This window comes from Phyllobates terribilis, unplaced genomic scaffold, assembly GCF_046119375.1.
Source record: "Phyllobates terribilis strain yellow unplaced genomic scaffold, ASM4611937v1 Scaffold_5__5_contigs__length_657084704, whole genome shotgun sequence".
NCBI lineage: Eukaryota > Metazoa > Chordata > Amphibia > Anura > Dendrobatidae > Phyllobates > Phyllobates terribilis.
This window is the reverse complement of record NW_027362765.1, coordinates 148,185,909-148,203,089: the sequence shown is the minus strand read 5'-3', so window position 1 is coordinate 148,203,089 and position 17,181 is coordinate 148,185,909. Positions and strand designations below refer to the sequence as shown.

General features: G+C 42.5%; 1 protein-coding gene across 9 annotated transcripts in view; it reads right to left on the bottom strand.

The window, feature by feature from the left end:
* Positions 1-17,181, bottom strand: part of TANC2 (tetratricopeptide repeat, ankyrin repeat and coiled-coil containing 2) — a 483,567-nt gene that overhangs the window by 93,560 nt on the left and 372,826 nt on the right. The gene's annotated exons all lie outside the window — the stretch shown is intronic.

The window sequence follows — 17,181 nt, the reverse complement described above, 5'->3', positions numbered from 1 at the left end:
CCCGCTCCTGGTTTTGGCTTACAGATACGGATGTTAATTACTGACCAAATACTGAATGTGTGAACATGGTCTAAAAATGGATTCATAAAATGCTTCATTAAATAGCAGGACTAGTGAAGAGCGAGCATGCTAGGATATCGAGTTATCAGAGAGTGCTAGGGTTCACATAGCGTAGCCGGCGTGCTCGAGTCAAATGCTCGTGTACCCGCAGCCGCATGTATCGTGGCTGATAACAGCCGCTACACATGCGGAGAATGCCCGATACACACCCGCAACACATGAGTGTATGGGGCATTCTCCGCATGTGTAGCAGCTGTCATCAGCCACGATACATGCGGCTGAGGGTAGATGAGCATTTGACTCAAGCACGCCGGCTACGCTAGCCGCACCCGAGCACACTCGGATAACTCGGTATCCAAGGATGCTCACTCATCACTAATCAGGACTATACAGCTATTCTGACATGGGTTTTCACAATGAGTCCATCAGACTCATCAGGTCTAAAATATGTCTTTAATAATATATAGTTTGAATTATGAAATCTTTATACAGTTTACACCTTTTTTGTTTTGTATATATTTTAGGACAGGAAAAGAAATGCACCGTGTTTTAAAGGCTGTGAACAAAAAATTTTTTTTGCAAAATACAACAAAAAATTCCCCAAACAACTATTTAGCACTGTTGCAGTTTGTTTTGTATTGTTAAAAAATGCCAAACAGCGATGGAAGTAAAGTTAAATATAGCGGTAGAATTTCTGGCTAATTATAGGGCAGAGGGTGGCAACCTGCGGCACAACACAGAGCCGGTAAGACGCGCAGCTTTTAGCTGGAGGATGACGGGAATGCAGGAAGGTGAATAGCTCAGAGCAAGTTCATTGCCAAGGTCACAGGTCACACCAGTCCCTAATGTAATCCCCTCCGCACAATTCAGTGCAGATCTACAATGTGACGTCAATTATAATGTCATCAATGCTGCGTCCACAACATCTAAGATCCGCTAAAGCAAAATGCAGAAGAAAAAACAAAAGACATTTTGCAAACAGAAAAGGAGGAATTTACAGAAACAAATGCTGCCAGTCCACGTGCTGCACTCAGACGCATTGCAGACAGATGGTGTCCTTGTATCTCCATAATGTAACCAGCGCTGTATCCTAATGAGAGCAGATAATCACTTGATTGAAGTTGTATTAATGCATGTGGCTGGCCCGTGCACACACATAAGTAGCCGGCCGGCATTCCTATCAATCCCCTGGATGGCCACGTAACCTTTCTCATCCGGGTGGGCGAGAACATTCCAGTCAAGCCCACAATTATTTATAGGACTCGTTGACTTACAAAAGACCATGGAAAGAGGCTCTTCTGTGCGCCAAGGGCATTGTCATCACCTCCAAATCCGCAGAGGGGCGAGGACTTAGGACTGGATCCTATGAAAGTTTGTCTTGTCTTCACTTTAGAACATGCACAATATGTTAAGAAGTCATTTACGGCTATTAGAGTGTCAGACATCTGAAAAGCTAATCCTACTACTAGGTATGTAATGATATAATGGATTAGATTGCTAGGCAGAGACCATAAACAGCCCAACATGGCCCACCAGATCTCAGTAACACAACCCATCATTTAAGGGACCTGTCATATTGGCCTGATTGTCTGTGGGCAGCATGGTATAATGAGGAGGAGATGAGAAGTCTAATACATCATTTTGTAAAAAGAAAGACTCAGGAGAATTAGTAATTTAGTAATAAAGTATAAATCTGTCCACTCTAGGCTCAAAGGTCCAGTGGGCGGTCTTATCAGAGGTATCGCTCCAAGCACAGACTGCTAATGCACGGCCTGACTGCGGCTCTACCGACCAGAGCGTGGCAGCTTCATGTATTTCTATGAGGCTGTCACGCTCAGGAGACCCACATGAACAGGAGGTCAGGGCGGTTGCTGCTCTCTGACTTCTTCTTGATGTTCGATTTGTCCGAAGGCAGGTACAGAAATGCCAGCGCTGATTGGGAGTGGGGCTCACGTGCCATAACAAGAGCGCCGATACCGCTGGAACAGCGCCGGCACAGGAGGAGAGTATAAGTGTTTTTATTTTTCAGCACCAAACATTCAGATCGAGAAGGGGTTGTCCTAGTAGTGGGCAACCCTTTTAATAAATGGGGCCCAAAGTGAGTAACGTCTGAATCAGTGGTAACCAGGGCTGTGGAGTCGGGAGTCGTAGCCAGTATAAAATGGACCAACTCCAACTCCTAAAATATATAATAAATTGGGTACAGTAGTTCCGTGCAGTTTGTGGGGAATATTTTTTTCATTAGAATTTGGGAAAGTTCTAAAATGTCCTATACATGTCTGTCCTATTCCTGATCTAAGGGTCTAGACTTTTAGCTGAGATGAATCTGTGCTACAGTAAATGTATCACTTAAACATGAGCCATGTATGAGGGAGTCAGAGGTTTGGCTTACAGATGCCAGAGCCCTGGAGGTAACACCGCTCTCTTAATTCCAAGCCACTTTTCTTTCAACGTACATGTGTTGTTTAAGTACAGTTTTCAAGGCACCATAGGGACAGAGGAGGGAACGTTCGCATCAACAGTTGTTTCTAATTTAAGGATTCTTATCAAGAGGGTGACTTGCGCCCAACGCATGCTGGATACTGTCCTCATAGCAAATACACAGATCATATATGATAGGAACGCAAATGACTAATATCCATTTACCACTAAGTGCACTGAAAGGACAGAAAATGATTATCTATAAGCCCCAAGCTAGAAATTACAGGCTATTTTTGTAGATTATGACAACGATTATAAAGAGCTCACAACAGTAAAAAGGTTTAAGTAGAAACATTACCACTTTACTGGCAAATTGCAAAAAAAACAACAAAAAAAAAACACTTCTTAGCTTAATGGTCTGTACAAATGTGTTTAAAAAATGTATTAGTACCCTTTCCTAAAAACCACCTTCTTATCCAGACCAAATTACACCATGCATACTGGCCATCTTTCTTGAGAAGACTACCCCTTCAGCACCTTTTTAATTGGTCATTTGAACAAATTTTGCACAAATCAATAGTTCAAACGAATATAAGAAACACTATACTAAACATATATATTTTCAATTCGAGAAATCTGCTGGTTCTACCATTGTGAGCTACTTTTTCCCCTTCCTTCTGCCTTATGAAATCATCATTCACTCTGAAAAATCCCCCAGCTCATATCAGTTTTGGACAAATAAGAGAAAAAAGACAATCTGCAAACTCACTGAGGGGCCATATTACACAATCAATGGGAGGAGGAATGAGGAACACTCCATGGACCAAGAGATCAGGCAGATCATGTTGCAGCTTCTAGCAAATTTATTTTACTCCTGTGGTAGACTCACAGCCACAATGCTCAGTATCTGCTGTATAATGTAAGCTATGCTGCTTCTCTCTGTATGCCATAGAGCAAGAACAGCAGGAATCCATCTCGTTGCGTGTACTGTATATGAGAGACGTCATAGCAGCTAGCCTCCACCCACTAGCTCAGAGGCTACTAAAAATTAAAAACAACCTGCAGAGATGAAAACCGGTGAAATGTTCAGGTTAAGAAAACAAGTTACGTAACTTTATTATTCCTCACATAAACACATCATTGAAGATGTGTCAGCAACGATAGGTACGCTTTAATTGCATTTTTGATAGATGTTATCAAGTGGTTCAGCTGCATATATATTTATATTTATTCACTACTACATTTACAACTCAGCAAACTCTTGAATTAAAATCTCCCAAAATAAACTTTGAAGTGTCAATGTTTAAAGGGAACCTGCCACCTCCAGAAATACTATTTACCTGTAGATATAGTGGTAATTTGCAGACACATAGCATTAAAATCCTGTGTAGTGGCTTACTGGACCAGCAGCTACAGGGAGAAAATGAAGTTATATTGTCCCTGCAGCCGTTCATTTACAGCCATAGGGCATATGCAAGGAGAAGAACTGTAGTGTAGTATTCGCACAAGTATTACGAATAATACAGTGAGCCCAGCTTTAATCACTCTCTGGCACATTGAATGACAACCTACTTTGCGCACACACTAAATCAAAATCACAGGAATGGTTACAGTGCACTCCCTGCTCCATCCCCATTATGGGAAAAGAGCAGCTGCAGGGAGAGTATAACTTCATTTTATCTCTGCAGCTGCTGCTCCAGTTAGCCAGTCAGGCATGATTTAAATGCGATTTTCCTGCATATTACCACTATATCTGCAGGTAAATAGCTTGCCCGCAGGTTCCCTTTATACAGCATTATAAGAGCTTCAGCAAGACAGCTAGTGGAATGTCTGTTGATAAAGCAGAATTCTGAATGCAGCTGTGGGTTTGGACAACCTCCTGCAAGAATATCTGACTCAGATCTACCTCCCACACCAAATATTTCATAATCCTGTGTAGCAGGGTCACCCACTCTGCTGATCCGTCAAGGAACATAAGGTCCCACCCTAGTTGCTAAGACCCACCCCCAGCAGTCTGTCAGAAGAAAAAGTAGGAGATGAGATGGAAATTAACAAAGTGTGTCATGTCCAAAATGTCTACAAAACGGCTTCAGGAATGTGCAGAAAACACTGCAACCCCTTAACCAGTTGAGTGATGTAGGAATCTCTATCAATCGGATCTTAATGAACCATCAGATATTCTGTGTTCTGAAGACACCTTTAAGTTCAAAAAATGTGAATAATTTGGACACTGCTACTTCCGACTTTGCAGAAAAACAAAATCTTCCAGACCAATTTACACAGTCCAAGATCACAGGGAAGAACACTCAAATATACGCCACAGGAAGAGACCAAGCTATTACTTTTGTTCTCCATACATAGCTCTTATTTATCCCTATATAATGTGAAATAAAAAACCTGAAGAATGTCTTTAGTGCCCGGTATGAAGGCGTTCTCCAGCCAGCTCAGGGCTGAGACACTGCCGACATCCTAATGTCTGCACTAATTCAGCAGAGCGCCACTACATCCTGCGCTCTTCTCCCAGATAAAAGTGCTTTAAGTGCTGCAGTGTCATTGATCCGAAATATTCTGAAACAGATAACTGGTATTTAAAGCCAGTAACTTGGTAATCATTATGCGCAGGCCAATTGCTTATCAATCTGCACATCCTTTTTTGCAAGTTAACACTTTCTCATCTTCAGAAGACAGGTTTTCTGTCAGCAAGTAACAAGATTTTTTGATTGTTTAGCCATTTCTGCTGATTTACTAGCAAACCAGTCACATACTTTTAGTGGATTACTTTGTATAAACACTAAACATAAATGACATAAATGTCTGTTCTGTTCCTGATCTAAGGATCTGGGCTTTTAGTGGAGATGAATCTGTGCTGCACTTTATGTACACGCTCAGTAGTGAGGCAGGGCTGTGGAGTCGGGAGTCACGGAAATTGAGGAGTCGGAGGTTGGGCTTACCGACTCCACAGCCCTGAGAGTAACCACATACCTTTAGTCTCTGAGAAGGTGAGTGGGGCTGGAAAATGAATCCTGTCTACAGATGTTTGCCAGGTTGCGTGCATGAGCAGCAGGTATCGAGCATGTGTCTTATTCTAATTAATAACACAAGTGTGCAATACACGGCTCATGCACACTTAAACCAGCATATATAAAATACACAAGTGCCAAAACATTACACACATACATAAATACAGACATACATATATATAATACACACATACAACAAGTATATATAAAAATCTCATACACAAAACACACGGATATTTTGGAAAGTTACATAATCTTTTGTTCAGGGTTAAAAGGAGAGAAAAAAAGTATTTTTTTAAGTAATTTACTGACCACCATAAATAATATCATTGCATTACAGATTTTTATGAATACAAGAAAATAAATATGACCGCTATTTACTGGTTTGTGTTTTTTATTTAAAGAAGCACTCCTCCCATCAAAGTTTTTATCCTCTAAATATATTGCAATTATATCATATAGCACTATGTACTTACAATTGCTCATTTTGCCTTTCTACCCAGTAAATTTGTCTCTTTTCTCAGCTCTATGCTTTTTAGTCTATTGTTGGCTATTGGTATTCTCGAATAGTCTTTTGATCAGTTTACAGATCTGCAGTCTCCTTAATTTCTAGTTGTTGGGATGGTTGGGCGCTCCTCCTGCAGTGACAGTTCTGGTCAGTTTCCTTCTGCTACTGGCATTGTCCTCAAGTCTACACTGATATCATTAAATTTGCATACAGTGATAACAGTACATTTAAATAAGCACACAGCTCAGAAAGAGAAGTGATTAGGAGATCTGGTCTAGAGACTGCCAGCTCAGAAAAGTGAGAGCCAGTATTAGGAGAATGGCTTTGGAAACTGATGCCAGGGGCCTGGATTGTTATTATGCAGGACTGATAGCAGCTTGGTCAGGAGATGACAGGGAGGGGGAGAGGGGTGAGCAGCTAACTGCTGTATAGAAATCAATGGAATGGAGTGAGCTGACTGATATCTCGTGTGTTGGCTCCTCTCCTGGAACTTATCTACTGTGCACACTCCACGAGGCTCTGGTCGTCAGTCTCCTTGGCTACAAGCTGTACACTGTGTGAGATAAAAGCTCTCACAGCTGGAGAATAACACCAGATAGAAAAAGCAAGTCAATAGCAAACATGCTTATTTTTATGCTATCTAACTAAACCAATTTAATAACATGGGAATACCACTTTAACAGTCGCTCAGGCAAGATGCCAACCCCCATAATCATGTACAGAAAACAGAACAAAATAATCTACTATGTAAAAATAAATACAGATAAAATAAAATATGTATATTTACACCTAATAATATTTATTAGTAAAAAAATATATATAGGTGATACATCACCTCCAAAACAAAAATACAATGAAATAAAAGATAGGCAGTGTTCACCATCAACTTTGATAGGCCAGCTCAGTACACTGTCTGTAGAGTTAAGACAGCTACATCAAGGATTAAAGCACTTTAAATGGTTTACCATGTCCATGGTTACTGCATAATACAAAGTATACAGCTGGTGATGCTGACCTACATTTGCAAGATATCCTTGAAATCAAGGACTAACAAAAGCTTTCAATGATTAATGATTTCTTCTCTAAAATAACCTATTCTATTTCATATAGTCAACATTTCCAGGAGAACACATAACCAAGGGAGAACATTGAAGCCTCATCAGAAAGGTCTGATCTCCTACCTATAGCAGCAATCCAGCAAGAAAATAATGTGCATCATATACAGTGCTGCATGGGCTAAAGAGCAATGTGGATGATCTTGGGTATGCCTTGTGTATACCGGGTTTAGGTAATGTGCCATTTTTGGGTTGTTTGCCATATTGATTCTCTCTCTTAAAATTCAATGTTGAAGTGAGACGTTAAAGGAATTGTCCACTATTTTTACACTGATAACCTTTCCGTAGGATCGGTTGTCAATATATGATCATTGGGGTCCAAGACCCGGCACCCCCATCAATCAGCTTCCTATAAAAAGGAGCCGATCAGCAGGACCTGGCAGCAGCAGTTAAACAGCGCGAGAGCTGCGGTATTCGTTCCACTTCAGACACTGTCTACATCCTGCCGGTGAAGTTGCCAGGTGTAGGACCCCCACCAATCTAATGATATCATTGAGCCACTCTGGGGAGATATCAAGCAAGCAGTTCATGCTAGGGAGCCCAGGAATTTACAGGAACTGGAGGCTTTTTGCCAAGAAGAATAGGCAGCTTTACCATCTGAGAAAATAAAGAACCTCATCCACAGCTTCCACAAAATACTTCAAGTTGTCATTGATGTTAGAGGGGGCAATACACGGTATGAAGAACTGGGGTATGTGAACTTTTGATCAGGGTCATTTTGCTGTTTTTGGTTGTCATTTAGATTTAAAAAGGGAAAACACAGTAGTTTGACAATAAATGGCTTCAACCAACCAATAACCATGAGTGGAGAAAAAGTTTTTTTGTTATCATTCATATTCTCTGAAACAAGGCCAAGAAAGGAAAAATTCTGGCGGGGTATGTAAACTTTTGAGCACAACTGTATATCTTAGTGACAAGTCATCAATATAAAAGTAGTAGACAAAACCTAACTAGACCACAAGGACTACTTTAAAAAAAAAAAGTAAGGTTCATCCAAGTTGGAGAATGTCCAAACAGACATTTTATTGTCATATTTGTTCAGCTCCATGGTTAAAAATGTTTTTTTAAGCATATTTCACATATATGACTCTTAAGATGCCCAGACACCATTGGTAGCTGTTGGGCCGTTAGCCATCGCTCCTGACTTCCCATACATCCTCAGCAAAGGGTGCAAGAGTTTTCAATAGGGAGAGCATAGTAAGCTGCGGTCAAAATTAGAGAGTTCAACCAATTTTCCTTATGTGTATGAGAGCCTTCATGGACACCACAGAAATAAGGCAGTTACATATACAAGCACCAGGTCACAATACTAGCGCACTACAGGATGCAGGAGGCCGCCAGGATAAAGGAGGGGACAGCACAGGTGCAAAGTACTGATGAAACAATCACTCACACCTACCAATTTATGGAGGGGGTGGCTGGTACACAAATAAGGGGCCTGCTGCATCCTGTAGTACATCAGTCTTGTGATCTGATGTTGGTAAATATGGCTGCCTTTTTCTGTGATATTTTTTAATTATATGTCCTATTTGGTGAGAGATTTTTAATTTTAGTGTAGGGACTCGCAAGGCAATGAGGACCCTTGTTGTAGGTTGCAAGCTTGCGTATTTTGCCAAAATATTGAAAAATATTTAATGCAGCTTTTACATTTTTTTTGTCATTGCATATTTTTCGTCATTTGCAGGGTGCAGACAGGTCCTATGGTGTTAGCTGGGAGGGCTTGGGGTGCCATCCCTGTGAGGTGCACTTAGATGCTGGGCAGCTCGTCTGATCTAATAGCATGGGGTTACTAATGGGCTGTAAACCAGACACCCACTCCATGATTGGTAGGCATGCAGCCTCTGCCTTTATGATAGCGGCTCGCTGCATCCTGTTGTTAGTAGATGTGACCTGGTGTTAGTAAATGCTGCTGCCTTTTTTCGATGATGTTTTTTGGATTTTATGTTCTTTTCGGTGAGATGTCAAAAAGACATGCCATAAAAAAAGTCATTTGATCGGGGTTGGGAAGTATGGACCTTCCCAGGTAGAAAACAAGCAATTTTCAGTCTCTGGTCCTAGAAGTGAGGTGGCAACTGAAACCAACCAACTTAATGTTTGTATGTGTGTGTATATGTGTAACGGGTCCGGGAGGCGGAACCTCTGAGCTACTATACAAGGGGGCGGCCCTTGTAAGGGAGCGGGTGGCAGTCTCTGGGTGAACGGACAGGGAGTTACGGCAAGTGATCAGGGCAGTCTCTGGGTAAGGGGTAGGTACGACCTGTGATGGCAGAGCCTCCGGGTAGGCTAGCAGGCAGATGGTAGATGTGTGCTCCCAGGTGAGCAAGCGAGAGTCTCTGGAATAGCAGGTGGTCACGGCACGTGACGGCGGAACCTCCGGGCTGGCAGGCAGGTAGGTAACGGAGAAGCGCTCCCAGGTGAGCGGGCAAGAGTCTCTGGAATAGCTGGTGGTCACAGCACGTGACAACGGAGCCTCCGGGCTGGCAAGCAGGCAGATAACGGAGAAGCGCTCCCAGGTGAGCGGGCAAGCTGGTCCATAGACAGACTGACCGGAGTAGTAAGGCAGACCGTCGGACCTCAGGCAAGCAGGCAGGTAGCTGATATGCGCTCCCAGGTGAGCGGGCAGGCTGGTCCTTTAGACAGACTGACAGGAGTAGTAAGGCAGACCGTCGGACCTCAGACTGGCAGACAGGTAACAAGTATTCAGGCAGGAATCAGGCAGGTAACTGGCAGGTAACTAGCAGGAAACTGGCAGGAAACTGGCAGGTAACTGGCAACGGGACCTGAGGGCTGAAGCACAGGTGAGACACAGGTGCAAACAACATTGCTCGGGCACCTCCATTTTGGAGGAGGTGCCTTATATATGATGAAGTCCTCCGGCCATTGGCCGGGGACTCCTTAGGACGGCGCGCGCGGCCCCTTTAAGAGGAGGGGAGCGCGCGCGCCCTAAGCACAGGGGCCGGGAAGGAGCGCGCGCTGAGAGCAGAGCGGGAGGAGGACGCCGGGAAGGAGCGCGCGCTGACAGCAGAGCGGGGAGAGGACGCCGGGCACGGAGCAGAGCGGTGAGGGGAGCAGCGTCCCTGCCTAGCAGAAGGCAGGGACGCCAGCGCTACAATATGTATGTATGTATATATATATATATATATATATATATATATATATATATATATATATATATATATATATATACATATATATATATATATATATATATATATATATATGTGTGTGTGTATATACACACATATATACACACACACACACACACACACACACACACACACACACACACAGTACAGACCAAAAGTTTGGACACACCTTCTCATTTAAAGATTTTTCTGTATTTTCATGACTATGAAAATTGTACATTCACACTGAAGGCATCAAAACTATGAATTAACACATGTGGAATTATATACTTAACAAAAAAGTGTGAACAACTGAAAATATGTCTTATATTCTAGATTCTTCAAAGTAGCCACCTTTTGCTTTGATGACTGCTTTGCACACTCTTGGCATTCTCTTGATGAGCTTCAAGAGGTAGTCACCGGAAATGGTTTTCACTTCACAGGTGTGCCCTGTCAGGTTTAATAAGTGGGATTTCTTGCCTTATAAATGGGGTTGGGACCATCAGTTGTGTTGTGCAGAAGTCTGGTGGATACACAGCTGATAGTCCTACTGAATAGACTGTTAGCTGCTTTTTTCTTGCCATAATACAAATTCTAAGTAAAGAAAAACGAGTGGCCATCAGTACTTTAAGAAATGAAGGTCAGTCAGTGCGAAAAATTGGGCAAACTTTGAAATGGTCCAAGTGCAGTTGCAAAAACCATCAAGCGCTACAAAGAAACTGGCTCACATGAGGACCGCCCCAGGAAAGGAAGACCAAGAGTCACCTCTGCTTCTGAGGATAAGTTTATCCGAGTCACCAGCCTCAGAAATCGCAGGTTAACAGCACCTCAGATTAGAGACCAGGTCAATGCCACACAGAGTTCTAGCAGCAGACACATTTCTTCAACAACTGTTAAGAGGAGACTTTGTGCAGCAGGTCTTCATGGTAAAATAGCTGCTAGGAAACCACTGCTAAGGACAGGCAACAAGCAGAAGAGACTTGTTTGGGCTAAAGAACACAAGGAATGGACATTAGACCAGTGGAAATCTGTGCTTTGGTCTGATGAGTCCAAATTTGAGATCTTTGGTTCCAACCACCGTGTCTTTGTGCGACGCAGAAAAGGTGAACGGATGGACTCTACATGCCTGGTTCCCACCGTGAAGCAAGGAGGAGGAGGTGTGATGGTGTGGGGGTGCCTTGCTGGTGACACTGTTGGGGATTTATTCAAAATTGAAGGCATACTGAACCAGCATGGCTACCACAGCATCTTGGAGCGGCATGATATTACATCCGGTTTGCGTTTAGTTGGACCATCATTTATTTTTCAACAGGACAATGACCCCAAACACACCTCCAGGCTGTGTAATGGCTATTTGACCAAGAAGGAGAGTGATGGGGTGCTAAGCCAGATGACCTGGCCTCCACACTCACCAGACCTGAACCCAATCGAGATGGTTTGGGGTGAGCTGGACCGCAGAGTGAAGGCAAAAGGGCTAACAAGTGCTAAGCATCTCTGGGAACTCCTTCAAGATTGTTGGAAGACCATTTCCGGTGACTACCTCTTGAAGCTCATCAAGAGAATGCCAAGAGTGTGAAAAGCAGTCATCAAAGCAAAAGGTGTCTACTTTGAAGAACCTAGAATATAAGACATATTTTCAGTTGTTTCACACTTTTTTGTTAAGTATATAATTCCACATGTGTTAATTCATAGTTTTGATGCCTTCAGTGTGAATGTACAATTTTCATAGTCATGAAAATACAGAAAAATCTTTAAATGAGAAGGTGTGTCCAAACTTTTGGTCTGTACTGTATAACACCAGTAGTATGATATATTGCATGACTTCCCTTATGAAATGTCTCTGGTGGGGGGATTTACCTGCAGAAATATTATTAAACTACCCATTATATTGGTACAGGAATGGATATGAATTATTAAAGAAATAATATTCACAAAGTCTGCAAAGTTGGTTAGAACAGCTTTATATGAATAAACCCAGAAGTGCCTGATTTAATTTAACATTTGTGAATATGTAACAATCTGCATATGCAACCCTAATGGCTGATAGATAGTAACTTTTTAATATTTTACCATAGATATTACAAGAAAAAAAAACAGCCAATAAAAGAGCACTAAATGAATTTGTAGCTCAAATAGAAAATATATTCATCCTCACGGTTTATTAGTCTGTAGCATTTTCAACATGATCCTAAAACATTCAGTCTTTTAGATATCCTGCAGAGCACAAATAGTATTAAATCCTCTGATGGTCAGTTCCATCCAATTTTGGTGGGGCTTAGCAATATATTGCTCTACTGAAGGCAGAGCTGAAGGGGGAGAGGCTTCTGCTGCAGCCAGTTGTCCTCCAGCCACACACAAGACAACGGTATAGCTGAGACACCTAGAAACCATTCCTTTATACAGTTTTATTTGTAAAAAAAAAAAAAAAAATGCAGCAAAGAAAATTAAAGGAATATAGGGAGGATTCAATGGGATATTTTTGAGGGGGCTGAAAATTTGGGGCAATTTACGCTATGCCTAGTGAAGAACCTGAGAGGGTGGTGCATGCCACAGGGATTTAAAGAACAGCAAAGAGGACTGCGCTAGCCTACTCCTCCCACCTCAGTTTCTGCACTTGGCTTAGGACCTGTGTTGTCTAAGCGCGCGTGCACACAGAGCATTGTACAGGCTCAACGGAAAGTCTATGAGCCTTCTCACCACTATGTGCTCTGATTACTTCTGCCTGATGAGTGGCATCTTCCAGATTGTTTTTTTGGGGGGGTGCAACTGGTGGAAATCTTAGTAACTAGACCCCTGCGGATTGTTAGCATGTATAAAGGAGGGGTTAAAAAACAAGGAGAGAGTTTAGCATTCCTTGCCTCCATACTGCCATACTAACACAGTAGTGAAATGACTAAATCAAACTTGATCAAGAGTAGGAGGACATTATGCACAGTTTATTTGCACATTTTTTTGCTACCACGAAGACTTTATATCTAGCAGATACTAGTTACGTCACTCTGACATTTCTTAGGAGGGGACAGAATTAATTTTGCATCTTATTATCTTTCAACTCCATTTACTAGAAATCAGACACATTGCTGGTGAACAACATTTCTGTTGTACTAACGGGTGGCAATCACAAAATGGTTGCCTCCGCGGTGTGTGGGCGTCAGGAGTACTTTTTCCTGTACAGATTTTGTAGCTTGTACGTCTTTCAGGCTTGGTCCTTTCCTGCAGCAAACACCTGTCAGGGATTCAGTAGCCCTGAGCTGTGTAGGAGAAGAGAATGTTCATGTTCACACTACAGATGGCTGCTGGGATCGGAAAACATGCCGATAAAGTTCTCCTGACGGAGCTAAGAAATGAATATAGATACTCAGGGGATTCCTGAAGCTTTGGAGAAAGAGCTAAAGCTATGGTGAATAGGAACGATTAACTCCTACAATACAAAAGGGAACACAAACAACAGAATATAAATATATAAATCAAACTTCTGTGAAATCAAACTGTCCACTTAGGAAGCAACACTGATTGACAATCAATTTCACATGCTGTAGTGCAAATGGAATAGACAATAGATGGAAATTATTGACAATTATCAAGACCGCTACCTCCGCCTTTGTGCAAGGAGGAACAGGAGGAGCACTGCCAGAGCCCTGCAAAATGACCTCCAGCAGGCCACAAATGTGCATGTGTCTGCACAAACGGCTAGAAACCGACTCCATGAGGGTGGTATGAGGGCCTGATGTCCACAGATGGGGGTTGTGCTCATAGCCCAACACCGTGCAGGACGCTTGGTATTTGCCACAGAACAGCAGGATTGGCAAAGTCGCCACTGGCGCCCTGTGCTCTTCACAGATGAAAGCAGGTTCACACTGAGCACATGTGACAGACGTGACAGAGTCTGGAGACGCCGTGGAGAGCGATCTGCTGCCTGCAGCATCCTTCAGCATGACCGGTTTGGCAGTGGGTCAGTAATGGTGTGGGGTGGCATTTCTTTGGAGGGCCGCACAGACCTCCATGTACTCGCTAGAGGTAGCCTGACTGCCATTAGGTACTGAGATGAGATCCTCAGACTCCTTGTGAGACCATATGCTGGTGCGGTTTGTCCTAAGTTCCGCCTAATGCAGGACAATGCCAGACCTCATGTGGCTGGAGTGTGTCAGCAGTTCCTGCAAGATTAAAGCATTGAAGCTATGGACTGGCCCTTCCGTTCCCCAGACCTGAATCCGATTGAGCACATCTGGGACATCATGTCTCGCTCCATCCACCAACATCACGTTGCACCACAGACTTCCAGGAGTTGGCGGATGCTTTAGTCCAGGTCTGGGAGGAGATCCCACAGGAGACCATCCGCAACCTCATCAGGAGCATGCCCAGGCGTTGTAGGGAGGTCATACAGGCACGTGGAGGCCACACACAATACTGAGCCTCATTTTGACTTGTTTTAAGGACATTATATCAAAGTTGGATCAGCCTGTAGTGTGTTTTTCCACTTTAACTTTGGGGGTGACTCCAACTCCAGGCCTCCATTGGTTAATAAATTTAATTTCCATTGATGATTTTTGTGTGATTTTGTTGTCAGCACATTCAACTTTGTACAGAACAAAGTATTCAATGAGAATTTTTCATTCATTCAGATCTAGGATGTGTTATTTGAGTGTTCCCTTTATTTTCTTGAGCGGTGTATATTTGTATTATACTTCTTAACACATGCTGACGTCCGGGTCCTGAGACCCCTAACACTTGCTCAAAAAACAACTCTTGGGCACACAGCTTATGGCGCAGAAGTGCTCAGATAGAGCATGAGCATAGAGAAGTGTATGGACTCAAACAAGTGTGACCCTGAACACGCGGTGGAGTATGTGCGTATATACTATCTATGGTGTCCGTACACCGCTCTGTGCACTTCAGGGCAGTTTTTAGCGAACAGTGGGGAATGGAGTGTCTCAGGGTATAATAGACATATTTAAAAAAAAAAGTTAACATGATAAGTACACTTTAAAATATTAAAATATAGCTACGCCTTTAGGCTACGTTCATACTGTTGTCTTTGGTTATGATTCTATGCCTGATATGTCTTAATGGATCAAAACAATAAGCAACTCACTCCACTGAATTGGATTTGATCTATCAGAGTTCTCTGATTTTTTTCTTTACGACATGCAAGCTGTTCTTGATGTTAAAAATATTAGAAACCCCAATGGAGCCACTACTGTTACAAACAGAGTCGTCCTTAAGAGTTGATTTCATCGTATGGAAAAACTTGAAAGATGTGAAAGGATAGGGACTCTAATCACAACGAACACCCCATCATCCCAAACCTTACTGATGATTTTTTAGGTTGAATGATAAAGAAATCCAGCAGTCATGTTTCAAACTATAAAGAAAAACCTTCTAAATTAGGAAAATGGAGCACACACTCATCGATGCCCATAGATTTCGGATCAGTGCATGTGATTTCCAGGTGTCCACAAACTTTCAGCCACGTAGTAGACATGCCTTACTGTAAAAGGTTAACGCAATCTCCTATTTCTTGTCTGTGACGCAGCGGTGTTCCCCTGACCCATGCCCATCTAGTCATTACAGAAAACTCCGCAAGCAAGAAGCGATTAATCAGAGTGACGTACTATAGCGCAGGCAGGTGACAACACCAAGTGCGTAAGGGCGGCGTAAAACCAGAACGCCATCAATCTACCTGCCAAGGACTGTTCTGGGCACTTACTGTTCCAGCTCCTAGAGTTATATGTAGGACTCTTTGCTTTTCTGGTTGTTGATGTCCAAGGTGCTCCAGCAACCTCAAGATGACACTATGGAAAAATGATGAATGTACTGCTTCTACAATCACATTACAAGGACACAGAAATGAGGCCATAGCAACTTCCCCTGCCCTGCCAACACAGCAATGATAGTGCACTATATTAGTGATGAGGCGAGATCTGCCCATCAGCCATACAAGCACAGAGTACCAAGTTTATCAGTGGTTTTTCATGACCAATCCAATCTAGTACATGTGCACTAGAATGGGAAGGCTCTGCTGGGGGTGCAAAATGTGCTCCTCATTGCACATCACATTCCTTCTGTATTTGAGACCGCCATCATCACAGCATCTGTCAGAAGTGGCGAGTTTGGGTCTCAGTGGACCTTACAGTTAACTACAAAAGAGCCGCCGAATAAAGACGCTCAGTTACCTCTCCTGACATATCTAAGATCATATTGGAATTACCAATCAATTCTGGGAGCTTGTTTTTTTTGTTTTGTTTTTTTAAGAATTCAGTGTTCTTATCCCTCCTGCTATAAGAAAATGTGTGAGTGTGAATGTACTCCTCAAATGGTCACGGATGTTTCAACAAACATTGCATATATCAATAGTACATGGGAATATAACAGACTTTGATATATATCTTATCAGAGACATACACTTTTTTCTCCCCTTATGATCCACTTCAATTTCTCCTCACTGCCTCTAAAATTCAACATTCTTGCTAAAAAAAACTGCTAAAATCCATCCTGCTTAAGACAGTCTCGCCGGCTCAATTGGACATCAGACTGTTCCTACTTATTAAAATCTACAGAGAGAGGAGGGGAGAGGAGTGTGAAGTAGAGAGATAGATCCTTTTTCAATAAGCGTTTATTCTTGCCCCAGAGCTGGATTCACAACTACACTGCTCAATACTGATTTATAATGCCCTCCATGCTACTACAGCTTCTGAAAATGTGCTACATAGAGGCAGGAGAGCAGGAATCCCTCATATTTTGGTGTACTGCCTAAGGGCATCTAAACAGCTATTCTCCCCTCACTAGCTCAGGACAAAAGAAAATTGGCAATATAACCTGCAGAGGGAAAAACTGTTGTAAAATGCAGGATACAAGTCATACAATGGCCAGAAAGAGTGGACATGCATATATAGAATAGGCTATTAACACTAGAACTACTGATGGAGTCATTT